The sequence below is a fragment of the Euprymna scolopes genome, chromosome 14, assembly GCF_053919585.1.
Source record: "Euprymna scolopes isolate OS-2025 chromosome 14, ASM5391958v1, whole genome shotgun sequence".
NCBI lineage: Eukaryota > Metazoa > Mollusca > Cephalopoda > Sepiida > Sepiolidae > Euprymna > Euprymna scolopes.
In genome coordinates this window covers 159,161,207-159,179,129 of record NC_136495.1, presented here as the reverse complement: position 1 = coordinate 159,179,129, position 17,923 = coordinate 159,161,207, and the positions used below count along the sequence as shown (strand labels likewise).

Sequence of the window (17,923 nt, the reverse complement as noted above, 5' to 3'; positions counted from 1 at the left end):
GAACCAAGCCGCTGCTCAGCTACTTTGGACTTAACAGATTGAGCATACAACACTCTTGCGTTCCTTATTACTTTCTTACAATGGTTGCTGGCAGTCCTGAAAACGGCTTTAGTTTCCATACATCTATTACGTTTGAAGCAGTGGAAAAAGTGATTTCTGTGCGCAATGGCAGCAGCACATTCTGGAGAGAACCATGGCTGGCTGTTAGGTTTTTGCTGAAACTTTTTAGAGGGTATGAAATGGTCAATACCTACAATTAACCATTCAGTTAGGTCTAATACTATAGAGGACACATCCTTTTTAAACATGGAATGCAGAGGTAGATCAGATATAAATGTACGGAAGCTATCCCAGTCAGCCTTAGTGTATCGATATACTGTACGATGAAGAGGTACGTCTGGGGACTTATTACATTTCATTTTTATCTTAATTGATACAACAGAGTGGTCGGAAGATCCAAGAGGCGACAAAACAGAAACTGAACATAGTTCAGGGCAAGTTGTGAGAAAAAGGTCTAGTAGGCTCGCATACTGGCCGTCATTATCGGGCACACTGGTAGGTTCCTGAACAATCTGAGTGAGGTCATAGGCAATGGAGAAATCATGACAGAACCTCCCTTCATCATCGGTCTTGTTTGAGTGGGTCAACCATTCGACGTTGTGAACATTGAAGTCTCCACATATGTGAATGTTAGCTGAAGGATAAGTAGAAAGGACTTGGTCAATTTTCTCAGATATGCTTTGAAAGATAGTAACTCCGCTGTTGTGGGGGCGATTTTCACTATTTTTATAAAAAGTCCAATTAAAATTGTTATATTTATATGAAATACATTGAAAGAAAAATAAATACATGAATTATAATTTTTTTAATTATGAATCACAACTAGCAAAATATCTCAACTTTTACTGCATTAATTAAACAAAAATCGTTAAAAATGCTAATTAGCAACTAAGACTTTTAAATTTCACAATCTAAAAAGATATGTGGAGATGTATTAAACAATACCGTAATTCTGTAACTTGATACAAGTTACAGAACCATGTATTTTAATTTTTTTATTAAACACAATAATATAAGCTGTTATAATAGAACTAAATTGTTCTGTAAAATTTCTTTTCAAGAAAAATGAAGGTCTAATTTGCTGGCACGATAACTTTATAAGAATGTATCTATGTCTTGCTTCCTGCCCATATACAAATTTTTGAGAAAAATCAATAAAATTTTACCAGTGTTTGGCTGCAAAATTGATAGCAGTAATCTTTTTCAATCTTTTTTTTTAGTTGTTCACTATTTCATGAAAAAAAACAACAAAACACTCATTTTTTATATTTTTGTGATAAAATATGAATAAAACTGACTATTATTGGGATAAAGTGAGAAAACTAATAAAATTTAATGGATAAATATTTATTTACCTAATGGACAAAATCGTTTGAATGCACTTTTCTCTCACATCCAATTCATCTGAGTTTATCATTAATATTATGATATTTTCCGGAAGTAGTGCAAAAGCACCATATTTGGAACTGTTTAAAACAGTAATTTGGATTTCAGTTTACTGTTTTGTTCTCTGAATCATATTAAAATATACTGTTGGTTAAAAATATTATTGTCGGTTTTTATCTCAAACCAACTGACTGCATACACTTGGATGATAAATTTGACTAGAATGTTTAATTTATCATAGTGTTTGAGGATAGACACTTCTGGTCCATAAACACATTAATCTTGTGGCTTATGTTAACCATCTTGCTTGATTCAAGGGCCCAATTTTCTAAGCTGCATATCTTAGTTTAACTTCTCGTGAAATGTCAACAGCATACTCAAAAAGAAGCCTCTGGTCTTCACACTTAAATTGTTTGTTTCTTCTGCTGTCAAATAATGATGATCGGGAGGGACACTATTTTTTTTAGAATTCTACTTGAGGCAAATTTTGATAATTATTGATACAAAGTTTCCCCAAAGGACCAGCAAATGTTGTTAGGCTTTTCTTGTTCCATCAATTAATTTAAAAATTGCTGTAAATGGCAGTTCTTCTAGTGGAACCTGAAAATTGCAAAAAATAACAATATATTATTTTATTTTCCACAAAAAAGGAACATAATTGCAGGTGAATCTATAGAATTAATTTTACCTTCTTGTTAGCAGGAGAAGTGCAGTTTTTGACAATTTCCTGTTTTGCACTTTACAACAAATTCATCTCAAGTCAGGAAGTTTACAGCTACAAGAAAATATATCAAACAATCTGTCTTGCAGTTCCTTCATTTTTACACTCTGGTTGCTGCAAGAGATTTCCTGTCAATATTTTGGTCCTCTTAGAGGAAAATATATTGACATTCTGTCCTATATAACGTTCCCCTAACAAGTGCAATTGTGGGTTAACTACTTGCCAACTACTAATTAATTCCTTAGCAATTAACATAGAAATACCACTATTTTTTTAAGTGGGGATAACTGTTTTCGAGGAAATAACTAAACTGGATGACTTGTCGTGAAGTTGAAAGTGCTGTTTCATCCAAACGACAAGGTAGACCAGCAAATTTTGTGAACCACGGGTTAAAACTGAACATTGTGCTTTTACTGACATTTTAATCTGAAAAGTTTTTTTTTTATTACATTTTCACCCCAAACAAGGCAAATTGCCACTTTGGTGTAGGGGGCTACTATCAGGGGCAACAACTACTGGGGTACTATGTAGGGATTTGGGCAGCAAGGTGTCGGTTCACGTTACACTTGAACTTCTGCACGTCAGTACTGTTGGGGAAGCAGGGACCTGGAATGGAATTCCAGAGTCTTGCGGTTCTGGGGAAGAAACTATTGGAGTAAAAAGATCTTTTACATCTAGGGATCTCTACAGTGTGGGGGTGGGATCTAGTAGCCTGTCGGGTTTGTCGAGGGTGCTCGCGTCGTGGGGGCACAAGTGATTGCAGTTCGTCAGAGCATTCACCACTAAAATACTTGTAGAAAAGGCAGAAGGATGCGACGTTTCGTCGATGGGACAGAGGCTGAAGCTTAGATGCCAGTTCAGGGCCTATCAGGTTTGCGACTCTCTTTTGAACCTTGTCAAGGAGCGAGAGACTAGTAGCAGATGCACCAGCCTTTCGGGTGTTAGTAGTTTTCTAACACGGTAGAGAGAGCCTACCTTTCTTGCAGCGGCCCTGGCAATGCCTTCAATGTAATTGTTCCAACTCATGTTTCCTGTGAACGTTAGGCCAAGGAGTTTGAAAGATGGACTCTCAGATAAAGAGTCGTTGGCCATTGCTATGGGTGGTAGAGAGGGTTTCTTGTAATTATTGAATGAAACTAGTTTAGTCTTGGCAGCATTGAACGCGACCAACCACTTTTGTCCCCATTCCACTACAGATTGGAGGTCTTCCTCTAGTGTTTCTGCCATTTCTTTAGAAATGTGTTCATTCGTCTTCCTGTCGTGTCTGCCATAGAGTGTAGTGTCATCAGCATATATACCCATCTCAGAGGCAATGTTGTCGGGGAGGTCATTTATGAATATCAGGAACAATAGAGGTCCAAGGATAGAACCCTGGGGCACTCCCGCATTTATATCATATTGTTTAGATGTGCGACCGTCGAGGACTACCTGGATTTTTCTCTTATCTAAGAAGGATTTAATTATGTTAAGTATTCTACCAGTGATACCGTATGATCTGATTTTACTGAGGAGACCCTCATGCCATACCCTGTCAAAAGCCTTAGATATATCTAGAGCTACCGCTCTGCCTTCCCCCGCTTTGTCCAGTGAATGGTATATACGTTCAGAGATCACAGTGAGGATGTCTGCTGTGGAACGGGCTTGTCTAAATCCATATTGTTTGTCAGTCAGTAGTTTAGCATCTGTAAGATGATGGACTAGAGCATGGTTAATTATGGTCTCAAATATTTTGGCAAAAACTGGGAGGAGGCTAATGGGGCGATAATTTGATGGGTCTGTCCTTTCGCCAGAATTCTTGAATACTGGTACAACAGAAGCAGTTTCCCAACAGCCCGGAAAGCAAGCTTCATTAAGGCATTTGTTGTAGAGTTTGGAGAGAACTGGAGCTACTTCGGCTGAGCACTTTTTTAATAGCACAGCTGGGATAAGATCGGGTCCACATGCTTTTGAGGTGTCAAGGTTTTTTATGATAGCATGCACCTGAGCAGGGGTGGTTTTCAGATCGTCTAGTGTGGCGTCTGTCCGCATAGGAAAGTCAGGTAGGGGGTGGTTGGAAGGGTCCAGTGTGGAGTTTGAGGCAAACCGACTGGCAAGCATGTTAGCCTTGTCGGTTGCTGAGGAGACAACCTCGTGATTGTTGGTTAGTGGGGGAATTGTTGATTGCCCATTATTTACTACACTGTTGTAGATTTTCCAGAAGTCTCGAGTTCCTAGTTTTTGTGCTTCGATGCGCTTTTTAGTGGTTTCCGTAAATTCTCTCTTAGCTGTCGCTATTTCTTTCTTAACGTTATTTCTAGCTTCTATATACTTCAGTCTGTTTGAACTGGACTTATGTCGGTTAAACCTACGGTATGCATGCTGCTTTTGAGTAATGGCAGTTGCACAAGTCGACGTAAACCATTGGGGAGAGTGGGGCTTACTATAAAATTTCCGCATGGGAACATGCGCTTCGATTGCAGTTTTGAACCAGTCAGTGGTCTCGTTTGCACATTGTTCAGCAGGGAGAGAGAAAATATTTTTCCATGGAGCATCTCTAATTAGTTCCCTGATGGCTTCCCAGTCAGCCTTATTATAATATCTCGTTGTTTTGAGCACTGGCTCTTCAGTTTTGGGTCTAGAGTTTAGGGCGATTTCAACCATTATCACTGCATGATCAGCGTTCCCGAGTGGGCTGTGGGCCTTCGTTATGCAGTCATCGGGAACTGTGGTCAAAAACAGATCTAGAAGTGATGCGTGTTGTTCTTCCTGGTCAGGGAAACGGGTTGGAAACGTAACAATTTGTGATAGGGAGTGAGATATAGCGAAGCTATGGGTTGTGCTGCCCGCTGCATCTGTGTGAGTAGAGAATCCAAGCCAGTTTTTGTGGTGGACATTAAAGTCACCAAACACATGTATTTGTGCGCTAGTGTCGAGGGACAGTGCCGTGTCTATGCTGTCAGATACTTTGTTTATTATGGAGCAGTCCTGAGTCGAGGGAGAGCGGTAGAGAAAATAATAGTAGCTAATACTGTGTTGCACGTTTAGTCTAAAGCACATAAAGGCTTGATCATCTGTTTCTAGGTTTGTTTCTCTAGTCAAGGGAAGGGTATTACGAATGTAAACTCCAAGTCCGTGCATATGTCTGTCAGAGTCCTTACGGCAGAGTGGGAGATATCCAGGCATGTTAAAGTGGTTAGAGGGAATGGAGGAGTGTAGGTTAGTCTCACTTAGTGCTAAGATACCCGGGGTATTTGTTAAGAGAAATGCTTCAACATCAGCTAAGTTAGTTCTAAGCCCACGGATATTTGTGAATGAGAGCCTCAAGGGAGGAGGCAAGTTGAATTTGTTTGTCCCTAATCCTGATTTAAGCTTATTTTTAGATTGTACTGTCGTCATATTTTTTTTAAGAGTTTCGGTAAGGGGGAGCTAAACAAGAGGTTATGCGGAGCTTCAGACATGCATCACAAGTAGACCATCAACTGACCTTTCTCCAATTAGGATTGTGGCCTCAGGAAAGCCCACCGGGGATGAGTGCAGGGTCCCTTTCCATGCGCGTCATAGCACTGCAAACAACCCGATATTATTCAACTGTTGATGGAGCAGCCGCTCTAAGCGCTACCAAAGAGTTAGGGCTCCTGTACTACCAGTCGGGAACAGCAGCCAGGAACTGTCAATCCGGTACCCTCAACCCTTTAGAAGAAGGTCAACCCAATCTAGTCGCTCAGGCATATCTTATACTCAAGCACTCCCAAATGTTCAGTTTTAGGGGTGGGGTATGCTGGGAATGGAGAAGAACGGCGTTCATTGCCCTAGCCAGGTAACAAGATCTACCGCTGGGTGTTTCTGTCGAATCACTGAGATAGTGTCTCTCCGCTTGACTAATAGGCAAAGAAGGAGTATGGAAGCCGGGCGATAGACAGAGCCTATCTACTCCTTAAGCAATTTAGGTTTGCAAACCGGTGAATTTGTTTGAGTCACCAGCTCTAGGAAGGTTGTCATCCAAGACTGAAGAGGCCTCTCTCCCTTTTGGTTTAGTTTCAGAGTTTTCCTTCTCCTAGACGGATGATCTGGGAAGACCTACTGGGTCCGTCAGCCCTGAGAGGGTTTTCTCCGCGCCTAGGTTCTAATCCAGATATTTCTGCGACCCCGCGTTGTTAGTGTTACTGGGTTAGTTTGTGGGGGATTATATCTCTACTGATTAGTTACACTCCTCAAAGTGATTTAGGGACATGCTATTTACTTGTTAATGGATAAAGGGGGTGGGTGAAGTTCATGCAGTGTAAGCGTCTATGTTTGTAAGAGGGCTTGTTAGGGAGGAGATAATGTGATTTTAGTCTTACCCTTTTTTTATTTTATTAATGTTAGCTTAGGTCTAGTATAGTGTTACAGTATGAGTAGGTATTAAGAATTGAGCTACGAGTTGTGCCCGAGCTATTTTAGATGATAGGAGGGTTAAGATGTAAGTGCAATATAGCATGGATAAGACAGCAAGTTTTGAGTCATGCGTAATTAGGTGAATAGATATATGGGCAGGTTTTCAGTAGGTGCGAATAGAGTTGAAGTTGTAGGTATTTTTTAGTAAGAGTCATGGGGCGTTTTGCATAACAAGGAGTGTCGTTTCAATAACGTAATTAATCGTTGCAAAACTCGAGGAGACAGTTGTGTAGTGCATATCGCTTTGTTTCTGAGTACTTTGGCTGTTAAGTACCTGCCTTTGTGTGCATAGGCTGTTAAGTCCCTTACAGGATAGGAATGAGCTGTAATGCATGCCTTAGAGGTAGAAATGTATAGATGTTTAGTGATGGCTATTAAAACAGTTTGCATGTGAGGGATTAGGGGCTGGAAGTTAGCGATTCCACTACAGATGCGGAGCAATGTGGGAGTTTAGTGGCGGATAGGTTGGAAGGAGTAGATTGTTAGCGTTCAAGAGAAGAGGGGTTATTTATTTACAGATGGATTTCCATTAGGATTTTTGAGTTACAGGTAAGGTTTAGTTTGTAGAAGGGAGGAAATTTTTTTTTATGCATGCAGGTAAGACAAACGCAATCGTCTTGGAGGTAAAATGTATAAGATTTCGTAGCTAGCTATTAGGTTTTTCCCTCCCAGTTATAGGGACAGCTAGTTCGTTGGGATTTGGAATTGTAGTCATTAAGGTCAGGCGCAGAGTGTTGCATCTACTCAGAAAATTAGCCCTAGTATCACAGCTGGGATTATGTATATTGCAGTTACAAATATAGTGCCAGTCAAATTATGAGCCACGTGCAGTGGTTTGGTATGGTATGGGTATCATGGAGGACACTTTAATACAAGCAAGCGTACGGTGATTGCATATATTAAGTATACTACTTAAATAAAGTTCTTCTGTCTTCTATAGTAGAAAGAAAGGTGGTCCTAGCTCTTCTATATTCTTACATAGGCTATTCGTTATCGAGTAGAGTTCTTCTGACCATAAAAACGGCTCGCGTGGGACTAAAGTGTTAGAGACCATTTTTACACATATGTAATTAAAATGCATTAAATAAATACATTTAAAGAGAAGGTATACACAGTTGGTAAAAGCAAAAAGAGAAATAAATAAAATGAATAAATAAATAAAAAATAAAGTAATAGAAGAAACGACTCGCATGGAAGCAAAGAGTTAAAGACAATATATGCGCATATAGTTAAAATACATTAGTCAAAATTAAGAAAAAAAAAAGCAGTTGCCATTTTGGTAATATAAGGATTTGTTAAATTAACTTAGTAAAATAAATAAATCGATTATAACTGAAGGAAACTGTTTTAGGCTATCTTCTAGTTCCATATGTAAAACAATAAGTGCTAGTTATAAGAAATAATGAAAAACTTTGAAGAATTGCATTAGATGTATTGAAGAGAGAGGATAAAACAAAATCAGAGGCATAGTAGTGTTTAGTTTAGACATTTTTAGCAGACTTTAGCTTCTTCTTCGATAACATGAATTTACTCATAAAGAGATTCATTCTTGCTGTAGCTGTGCCATTTTAAACGAGTGTTTAGAGTTTGAAAAACCAGTGCTTGTGCATCTGTCACTATGTTATTTTTAATAGTATTTTCAAGTTAAATTTAATTTTTATGAAATTTTTGTTTATGAAATTTTTAGGTGAAAGTACAGAATAGTTAAACCACAACCTCCTATCTCCCTATGTTAAGAATGGTTTTCTAAATAATAAAGTTATTTTAGCACAATAACATAGATGCACAATTAAGGAAAACCTTTAAAAGCAGTTTCCTTATTTACTCGTATTAATCTTTGTGTGTTATCTGTTTTTAAAACTATAATTTTAGAAGAAAAATACTGCTTAAAAACAATTACTCCCTGAAAATAAAAGAAATAAAAATCTGACACTAATTTTCTGCAAAGTATATTTTATTAAGTAGAAAAACTTGAAGATTTACGTGGTTATGTTTCGTAAAGAATGTGTAGAATACAATTGTATGGACTATATTTTTAAAATATAACACTGGAGTATTACCATATTTTAACAAACATTTCAAATAGCATTTGATGTGAAATATAAGGTTGGTGTAAAAATAATGTTTTTAACATTCGTTTAACGTAAAAAGGCCATTATTTTTGCACCAATCTAATCGAAAAACAAATTAAAAAAGATAAAACAAATATGCTTTAATTCCCTGCAGACACTTGAAATATAATAATATATATTTTAAACAAATCTTTTTCGTTTTTCCTTTCGAAATAAGCTTCAATCATGTTTTCAAATTAAATAATAAACAAACATTAATTTTCAATATCAATAACGAGCGTGTTTTGCGACGGTGAAATCTAAAATGTTTCCACCCAAAAATGTTCCTGAAATGAAAAAGCGAACTTTGGTCGATATTATTTTTAAAAAAAACATAATTTTGCCTTTACAGTTAATATTTATTTTATTAATTCATTATCCTCACTCATTTTATTTAAAAATGTACTGAAAAACATTTTCTAAATAATGATTCCATTTTCTTAACGGTACGGATTGTTTTGATGACGGAACGTTTAACAATTCACCGAAAAACTTTTAATAGCTTCAATTTTTCAACTTTTAAAGTCATTTCCTCAAGCAAAGATAACGATTTTGAGAAAAATATTTCGTGTAGGTCTTTTCTATGTCAAACCCCAACTATCATCACCATTGCCTTACCGGGGTTCCAAAGTCGACCTGCCCTAGTCATACAGCGGATTTCAGAATGTCTCCACTTCCTGAGTTGGTGGGGACTTTATGTTGATTTAATTAGATTTCTGTAAACCATCCTTACATTATTGTCAACAAACCTAATCATTGACCTGGTTTCTATTTTCTTTTGTTTATTTTAAATTTGTGCTGCTAGGGCTTTGATTGCAGGATGGTTTTCTGCTACTTTAGCTCTTAGCTGCGCAGAGTTTTAAAGATAATATTCAGTTTTAAATTCATTCATCTTCTATTTTAATTTTTTCCCTGGGCTTTCACATAACAGAAAGGCAGATATCTGGGAAGTTTCTTTTCGAAGTTTTGTTTTTCTGTTTAAGTCTACATTTCCAGACTGGTTAATTTGTTTTTGCCTGAAAGTTTCCTTCTGTTCTCCTCTCTTTATGTTGAGACAAAAGTTTCATTTTCATAAACCATGCTGCCCAATAAGTTGTATAGTTTATTTCTAGTTAACTACACATTAGTTGGGACAATTCTTGTGAGAACATCATTAAGTTTTGTAACAAGGACCTTGTAGGCTTTATTACAGTTCACTTTCAACCGTCCGAGTCGATCTACAACAGCCAGGCATCATATTGCTATCCCCAGCGTGAGTTTTCATATGTTTCACTAAATTTGATTTCCTTGAACAAGTAAATGTACATACTTCACAGGAATATGGCTTTTCACCAGTGTGAGTTCTTATATGTGTAACTAATGATGATTTTCTAGAACAAGAATATCCACACACTTCACAAGAATGTGGCTTTTCCCCAGTGTGAGTACTCATATGTTTCACTAATGATGATTTTAATGAACAAGAATATCCACACACTTCACAAGAATGTGGTTTTTCTCCAGTATGAGTTCTCATATGTGTCACTAACGATGATTTTCGAGAACAAGAATATCCACACACTTCACAAGAATGTGGTTTTTCTCCAGTATGAGTTCTCATATGTGTCACTAACGATGGTTTTCGAGAACAAGAATATCCACACACATCACAATAATGTGCCTTTTCCCCAGTGTGAGTTCTTACATGTTTTACTAAATTTGATCTGTCAGAAAAAGAGTATCCACACACTTCACAAGAATGTGGCTTGTCGCCAGTGTGAGTTCTCATATGATTTATTAATTGCGATTTTTGAGAACAAGAATATTCACACATTTTACAAGAATGTGGCATTTCTCCAGTGTGGGTTCTCATGTGTGCCACTAAATTTGAGTTAAAAGAACTAGAATATCCACACAATTTACAAGAATGTGGCTTTTCACCAGTGTGAGTTCTCATATGTGTCATTAAACGTGATTTTTGAGAACAAGAATATCCACACACAATACAAGAATGTGGCTTTTCCCCAGTATGAGTTTGCATATGTTTGTTTAAATTTGATTTTTGAGAACAAGAATATCCACAGATTTCACAAGAATGTGACTTTTCCCCGGTGTGAATTCTCATATGTGTCAGTAAATTTGATTTTTTAGAAAAAGCATATCCACAAATTTCACAGGTATATGGCTTTTCCCCAGTGTGAGTTCTCATATGTGTTACTAAAGAGTATTTTATAGAACAAGAATATCCACACACATTACAAGAATGTGGCTTTTCACCAGTGTGAATTCTCATATGTCGCACTAATGACGATTTTAACGAAAAAGAATATCCACATACTTCACAAGAATGTGGCTTTTCCCCAGTATGAGTTCTCATATGTCTTACTAAATCTTTTTTTTCAGAACAAGAATATCCACATACTTCACAAGAGTGTGGCTTTTCCCCAGTATGAGTTCTCATATGTGTCACTAATGATGATTTTTGAGAAAATGAATATCCATAATGTGGCTGTTGCCCAGTGTAGGTTCTCATGTTGTAGTAAATCTGATTTCTTATATCAAGAATATCCACACACTTCAAAAGAATGTGGTTTTTACCCAGTGTAAGTTCTCGTGTGTTGTATTAATATGCATTTTCCAGAAAAAGATTAATTGCTGAGTTCACAGAAATATGACTTTACTCCAGCGTGAGTTCTCATGTGTCTTACTAAATTTTATTTTTTAATATGATTTCTCTTTACTACGTCTATGTTTTCCAAAATTTTTCCTTCACTATTTCAGAAAACTTTGTAAATCTTGAGAAATAACTTTTCGCACGTGTCCTTGTATTTCACTTAAGCAATGTAATGTTCAACAAAATGATGATCCATTAAAATTCAATAAAGCTGTTTAAGCAGGAACATCTGTAAATATTAAATAAAATTCAGCATTTTTAATCTCATAAACAGATATCTTACTTTACCTACACACACCAAACCACAGCAAAAATTATGAAGCAAACATTAAAAACAATAAACCATTCCCAAAACAACCCCATATCTATTCCATGACATAATTGTCATCAAATATTCAAGTTGGTGTAACTCAAAAGGCTTAGTAAACAAAAAATATGAAAATAGTAATTCCTTGAATGCATTATTTTCTCTTTCATCACAGTATAATTTTAACTGCAACCTAGCTAAACTTAATCAGTTAATTCTTTTTAATCTCTGTAAAGGCTTCTGGAATTAGCACTCATTTCAAACTCAAATACGATTAATAACGAATTTATCTTCTTTAATTAGTAAACCTATATTAAAAGAACAGACCTGAAACTTAAAGACACCTAATAAAACCTATAACAACACATTTAATCAGTCAATAAATATTAAAACCTAAGAAATCTCATTTTATTTAAATTACATATTTTATTTCAGTTACATATTTTATTTCAGTTACATTAATATTGTTATGGTTATATTCATTCTTAAAAGGAACAGAAATTGCATCATGTCTTAAATGTGTAACGATTATTTGTTAAGAAATCTCACTCCCTGCTACACACAATGCTATGCATACTTTGAATGCGAACAACTCATACCGGTCATCCTTGAATAGAGGAATTTACACCGATTAGCACTATAAATAGCGCTAGTAATTCCAACACCGGTGAGAGAGATGCGACTGCACTTCAACTGCTAGCCGAGTGCCCAGCAGATATACATGCTTTCCTATCTTTGTACATTATCGTTAATACATTTGTTCCTTAACCGAACCTCGACTTGATTGTTCTTATTTTCACTATTGTTCCACGACACAACAATATATATATCAATAAAAAAGAAAATGACGATATAAAACTATATAGTAATATATATATAGATTTATTCATCTATTCAATGTAGGTGTACAGGCTGCTATTCAGATGATTAGGCACATCACTTTTAACGCTTGTTCCACCTAATGTTTATAAAGGGTGTACATGAGCATTGCATTAAAACAGTTCTGGAGTTGAACAAAATGATGGACAGATTCCGCATGAATAGGATTTTACAAAGTGATTCTGCCGGAGTCATCAATTCTAAACACTTTCGAAAACTCGGTTGTTTGTGTCCAATCAACACTTGTTTAGGTGTTTCATCAAGAATATTTCTCCTTCACGAATGATTATACAGTATGTAATGGGCTGGCAAAGTTTCCTGTTAGGTGATTATTGGATTAGACAGGTATACTATCCATTTTGTGTGTAGTATATAAAGTGCACATTCGAAGGAATGAAGTAATTTGTTTAGCAGTGGAAGACAAGTTGTTCATGAGACTAGTACTTTAGATAAATGTGTTGCAACTTAAGGATTGATCTTTGAACACTGAACTAAAAACATATCAGTTTTTAACTTTTCTACTCTTGCAAAAGATTTTTCTCCTATTATATAGAAAAGTTACTCTAATTAAATCCTTTACATTCTTTTGTTTTCATTCTTTTTAATACTGGTTAAAAACTTTAATTTATTTTTTCAGAGACCAGATGAAGACACCTTTCATTAATCTAAAGATTAACTTACCCCACTGATAAAAATAAGCATCCATTTTGAAACGCTTGAGCTTATAATTAGTTGAACATAAAACAATTTTCTTGTTAAGATTGATGCTAAATAGGGAAAGTATCGTATTTTTCTGTTTTACTGTTTTTCTTTCACCCTAAACAAGGCACAGTGCCACTTTTACGTAATAGACCACTATTTTGGAAAATATGTACGGGAACACTATGTAGGGAGTTGAGCAACAAAATGTCTGTTCACATTTTACTTAAACTTATGCATGTTAATACTGTACGGGAATACATATCAGGGATGATGAGACATTTATAATAGAGTATACAATTCATATTTATAATAGGAGCTTGATATAAAGAGAGATGTAGACAGTTCTTTAACACATAGGGGATGAATACATAATTGAGGAGGAAGGATTTAGTTACACTTTGGAAGGGTGTTTCAAATTAAGTTTATTTACAAGACGAATCACAAAAACACATTACCTTTCGGTGAAATGATGATGAAGATAAAGGCTTACAAATAACATGATGATATTTATTCCAGCCGGATGAGATGATCAGGGATTCGAATGCCTTGCAGAATTACTTGTCTTGCCTCCCTTTCTGGTTCGCTTCCAAAGGGGGGTTTGGCTGGCTCACTCTTCCAACCGTCAACTCAACTGCCCTCGAACTTCTCTCTTGAGTGACTCCGACTGACTGAATATATAGTAATCTTTCTTTCTTTATAATGTTAAAACGTGTTCAAACATGTGAATGTCTCCTCACGTGGATTTACATGTCTCCAACACGCTTTTGGCAACACAAAGAAAATTCCTTAAATGAATTGTTCATTCTACTCTCTGACATAACTAATATATATATATATCTAGTTATTTCTAAACATAATGGACAATGCTCCACACTTCTAGGATTGCATCTGAATAGCAATATGTATTCTTTTGTACTTCTGATTACTGGGTTCAATTCTAGCCTTTTCTTTTAATAAATATTATTTTCAAACCTCATTTCTTTGTTTCTCTAATTACCGGCATCTGTCCCCTTCCATATACAACACTACAATCAGAGAAGCAGGAATCCGAGAGGGAATTTCAAGGTGTACCAGTTCGTGGGGAGGACTATTTCCGACATCTATCTATCTCTATAGTATAGGGATAGGATTTAGAAGGGCTTGGTAGTTGTTAGAGTACATTCTAATAAAATACTTGTAAAAAAAAATACCAAACTGCAATATTTCAAAAGTTGAGACAGAGGTTGGGATTGTGTTGAGAGTGTGAAACCTATAAAGTTGCTCATTATATTTTAACTGTCTAGGAGTGAGAGATGAGGGGCAGATACACCAGACTAGATGTGGCAGCAAAATTCCATGCATGGGCGAAAGGTGCCTTTGTAGAAATACAGGATACTTTTCCAATTCTAAGCCCACTTTGTAGCAGATCTGGCAATGTATTTGTTCAGATTCATTATAATTATTAAAGAAAGGAAGTTTAGTTTTGCTAGCATTGAATGGTTACATCTGTTTATGTCCTCATTCACGTGTTCAGTCATTTCCTTGGATATGTGTTCATTTTTTCCTTTATGTGTCTTTTATAGAGTATGGTGTAATCAGCTAATATACCCATCTCGGAGACAATTTTATCAGGGAGGTCATTTATGAATATAAGGAATAACAAAGATTCAAGGATCGATCCTTGTGGCACGCCTGCATGTATATCAAATTTCTTGGATGTACAACCATCAGGAACAATCTGGATTTTTCTCTTATTTAAAAAGGATATAGATATGTTAAGTACTTGACCAATAATACCATATGATTGAATTTTTATAATACTATCGTGCCATTCCTTGTTTAAAACCTTAGATATATCTAGGGCTACTGCTCTAGCCTCCTCTGCTTTATCCAGTATATGGTACATATGTTAGAGATTACACTTAAGATATCTGCACTACAAGCTATTCCGGCGGGAACTATGGAAGCAAAAAGGATCAGCAGTGAAATGCTTAAGACGTTCTCTGGAGAGGGAGATGTTATAACCTGGCTGTCCAAGGTTAAACTTGTCGCTAAGTTGCGGGACATCGCGGATGTAGCCAGCTTGATACCGCTGTATCTTGATGGTGATGCTCTGGCCCTATATCTGGAGATGCGGGAGGAGGATCGACTGTCGGTTGACGCCATTGAGGAAAAGTTGAAGGAAGCATTTACCGAAGGACCGTTTGTGGCATATGGCAACCTAAGCCATATGGTGTGGACCGGAGAGCCTGTCGATGTTTACGCCAACAATATCAGGAGGTTGACGGGACTAGCAGGATTCAATGGAGGAGGCCGTCGATAGATGGTTAAGATGGCCTTTATCAATTGCTTCCTGGACCATATTTCTATAGCTCTGCAGCAACTGCCCGGTGTAAATACTATGGGGGTGGCGGGGTTAATTACACAGGCTAGGGTGCTGGCCAGGAAAAAAGAGAGTGAGCAGGGAATCGTAGCTGTCGTTCAACGAAGCAAACTGCAGCAGGAAATTGTGAAGGACGAAAAGCAGAGAGGACTGTGGCAGAGACCCAGGTTCTCTGGCAGATGCTACCGATGCCAAGGCCCCCATATGGCGAGGGAGTGCAGGGAGCTAAAGCCAGAAGTCACGTGTTACCGCTGTGGGGAAGTTGGCCACATCAACAGATTCTGTCCCCCCAGGGAAACGAACAGGGGGAAGCCACTGCGCCGGTGGCTACCCCACTTATTTGATGAAGGCGCTTCAGGGTATGTCACCACAAGTAGAGGTGACCCTAAATGGACGAAGTGCAAAAGCCCTTGTCGACACGGGCTGTACTTCAACAATTGTCACCAAAGACATGTGGTTTGAGTTGCCCCCCTTTGCAAATTGGCTGTTTGGAGAAAGGGAAAACTAGATGGCTCTGGTTGATAGTCAATTTGCATAAGTGGAGAAATGGGCAGCATATAAACGGTACTTTTTTTTTTAAGCAGGGTGATGAGCGCAGAGAGTGAAATGACGGTTGGAAGAAGTGACGGTGAATTCTTTTTGTGACGGTGAATTATTTTTGGATGCTGAAGAGCTCGACCTTCTGGAAGGAACAGCTGTGTCTTATATATATATTTTTTTTTAATTTCTTTTTTTTTTCTACTTCACTACAAAATGTTTATTTACTTTGAAAAAGTAGTGCCGAGTCTTACATTAGAACAAGAAAAATTTGACTAACATCTCTGGTGAGTCCCGATAATTGTTAAAAAAAAAATTAAATAAAATACTAGTTGAAAGCCATCTAATAAATGTTGCAGTGACAATTTTTGAAAAGTTTTTTTATACCCAGCAGTATTTTTACCGTATTTTGTGTTCATTAAATTGTTAGGTGAAAGTACAGATCAGTTAACAACAAGTGGGCTCTAATCCCCCATAATAAACGTAAAACAACAAAAAACTGATATAAGCTCCTCTCCCACAAAAAAATGGACTCAAAGAATGGTTACATGTCTCATTGGCCGCTAACTGGCAATGAAGAGGGAGCTCATTTAACGTTTACTTTAAATAGGAAAGTGATACCCCACTCTAAAATCCTAAATATTTATTTATTTATATTTTATTAAATATTTTAACATTCTTCCCTTGCGGATATGTTTTAAGGCTTTTGCAACATAATAGCCAAAAAAAGAAAGAAAGAGAGATTTTGAATTGTTTCAGGTGGTAAACGACACTGGTTTAGATTTAGTTTAATGTTTTGATTTAATAAAAAATATCGTTGGTTTTAGCATCCTAAATTATGAGATTATAATTCCTCGTCAACTATCGTTGCATTTTCATTTTTTGTAGTGTAGTCGAACAAAAACGATTCTCTTAATAGTCGCGTAAAGACTACATTTTGTATTATTAATGTTATCAACCTTGTTAGATTTTAAAAAATCGTCTCAGCTTTTTTTTTTTTTTTTGATGTTTTGATTTAATAAAAATATCGTTAGTAGTAGTGTTCTAAATTATGAGTGAAAAAATGAATGAATGTCTTAGTAAAATGGACTTGTCTCCCTCAGCACAATGACCTTGTATAAAAAAAAACCGCCCTACTTTTTATTCACATCTGTTATAAAGCATGGCGCAATCAATATTTTTTATGGATAGAAATAAAAATAAACTTTTTTAATGTTTAAGATTATTTGAAACGTTATTGAATGCAATTTTTTTAAAGTGTAAAAAAAACTTACCTTTCATTCTAGGAATTCAATAAAAAAAAAAATCGGGATGAATTCGTTTTTTTTTTTTTCTTTTGTGTTTGTTCAACACAGAATTTTTTTTTTTGTTTGTGAGGATTTTTTTAGTGAATTGAACAACTTTTTTCATAAAAAGAACTAAAATATATGAAAATATCCAAGAATCAAAAAAAAGAAAAAAAGAAAAACACGATTTAAACGTGAAATTATTTAAAGAGAAAATCAATTGCTAAAGAACAATGGACAAGTCATCGTACCACGGTGTAATCATTATTTTGTTCCTCGTGTAAAAATGTCCGTCGATTAAAAAAATAAAATCAGGTTTATTTTCATTTGGATTAGTCGAACTACTGTTTGCATCCAAGATGAGAACAGTAGTCCGAATAATCCAAATAATCCTCATATAAAAAAAATTGCGAACTGAATATTTCGCATAAACAACTCAAATAAAAGGAAAGAATTGTATATGATTGCATGATGTAAATTGAAACTTATTCTTATCAAACACGATT

General features: G+C 36.2%; 1 long non-coding RNA gene across 1 annotated transcript; it reads right to left on the bottom strand.

The window, feature by feature from the left end:
- Nucleotides 1-9,029: 9,029 nt before the first annotated feature.
- On the bottom strand, nt 9,030-17,659 carry LOC145293312 (uncharacterized). Its single transcript, XR_013869710.1, has 2 exons — nt 17,406-17,659; nt 9,030-11,573 (listed from the first exon to the last, which is right to left on the bottom strand). It is a non-coding gene; the product is annotated as an uncharacterized LOC145293312 (long non-coding RNA).
- Between the last annotated feature and the right edge of the window lie 264 nt (nt 17,660-17,923).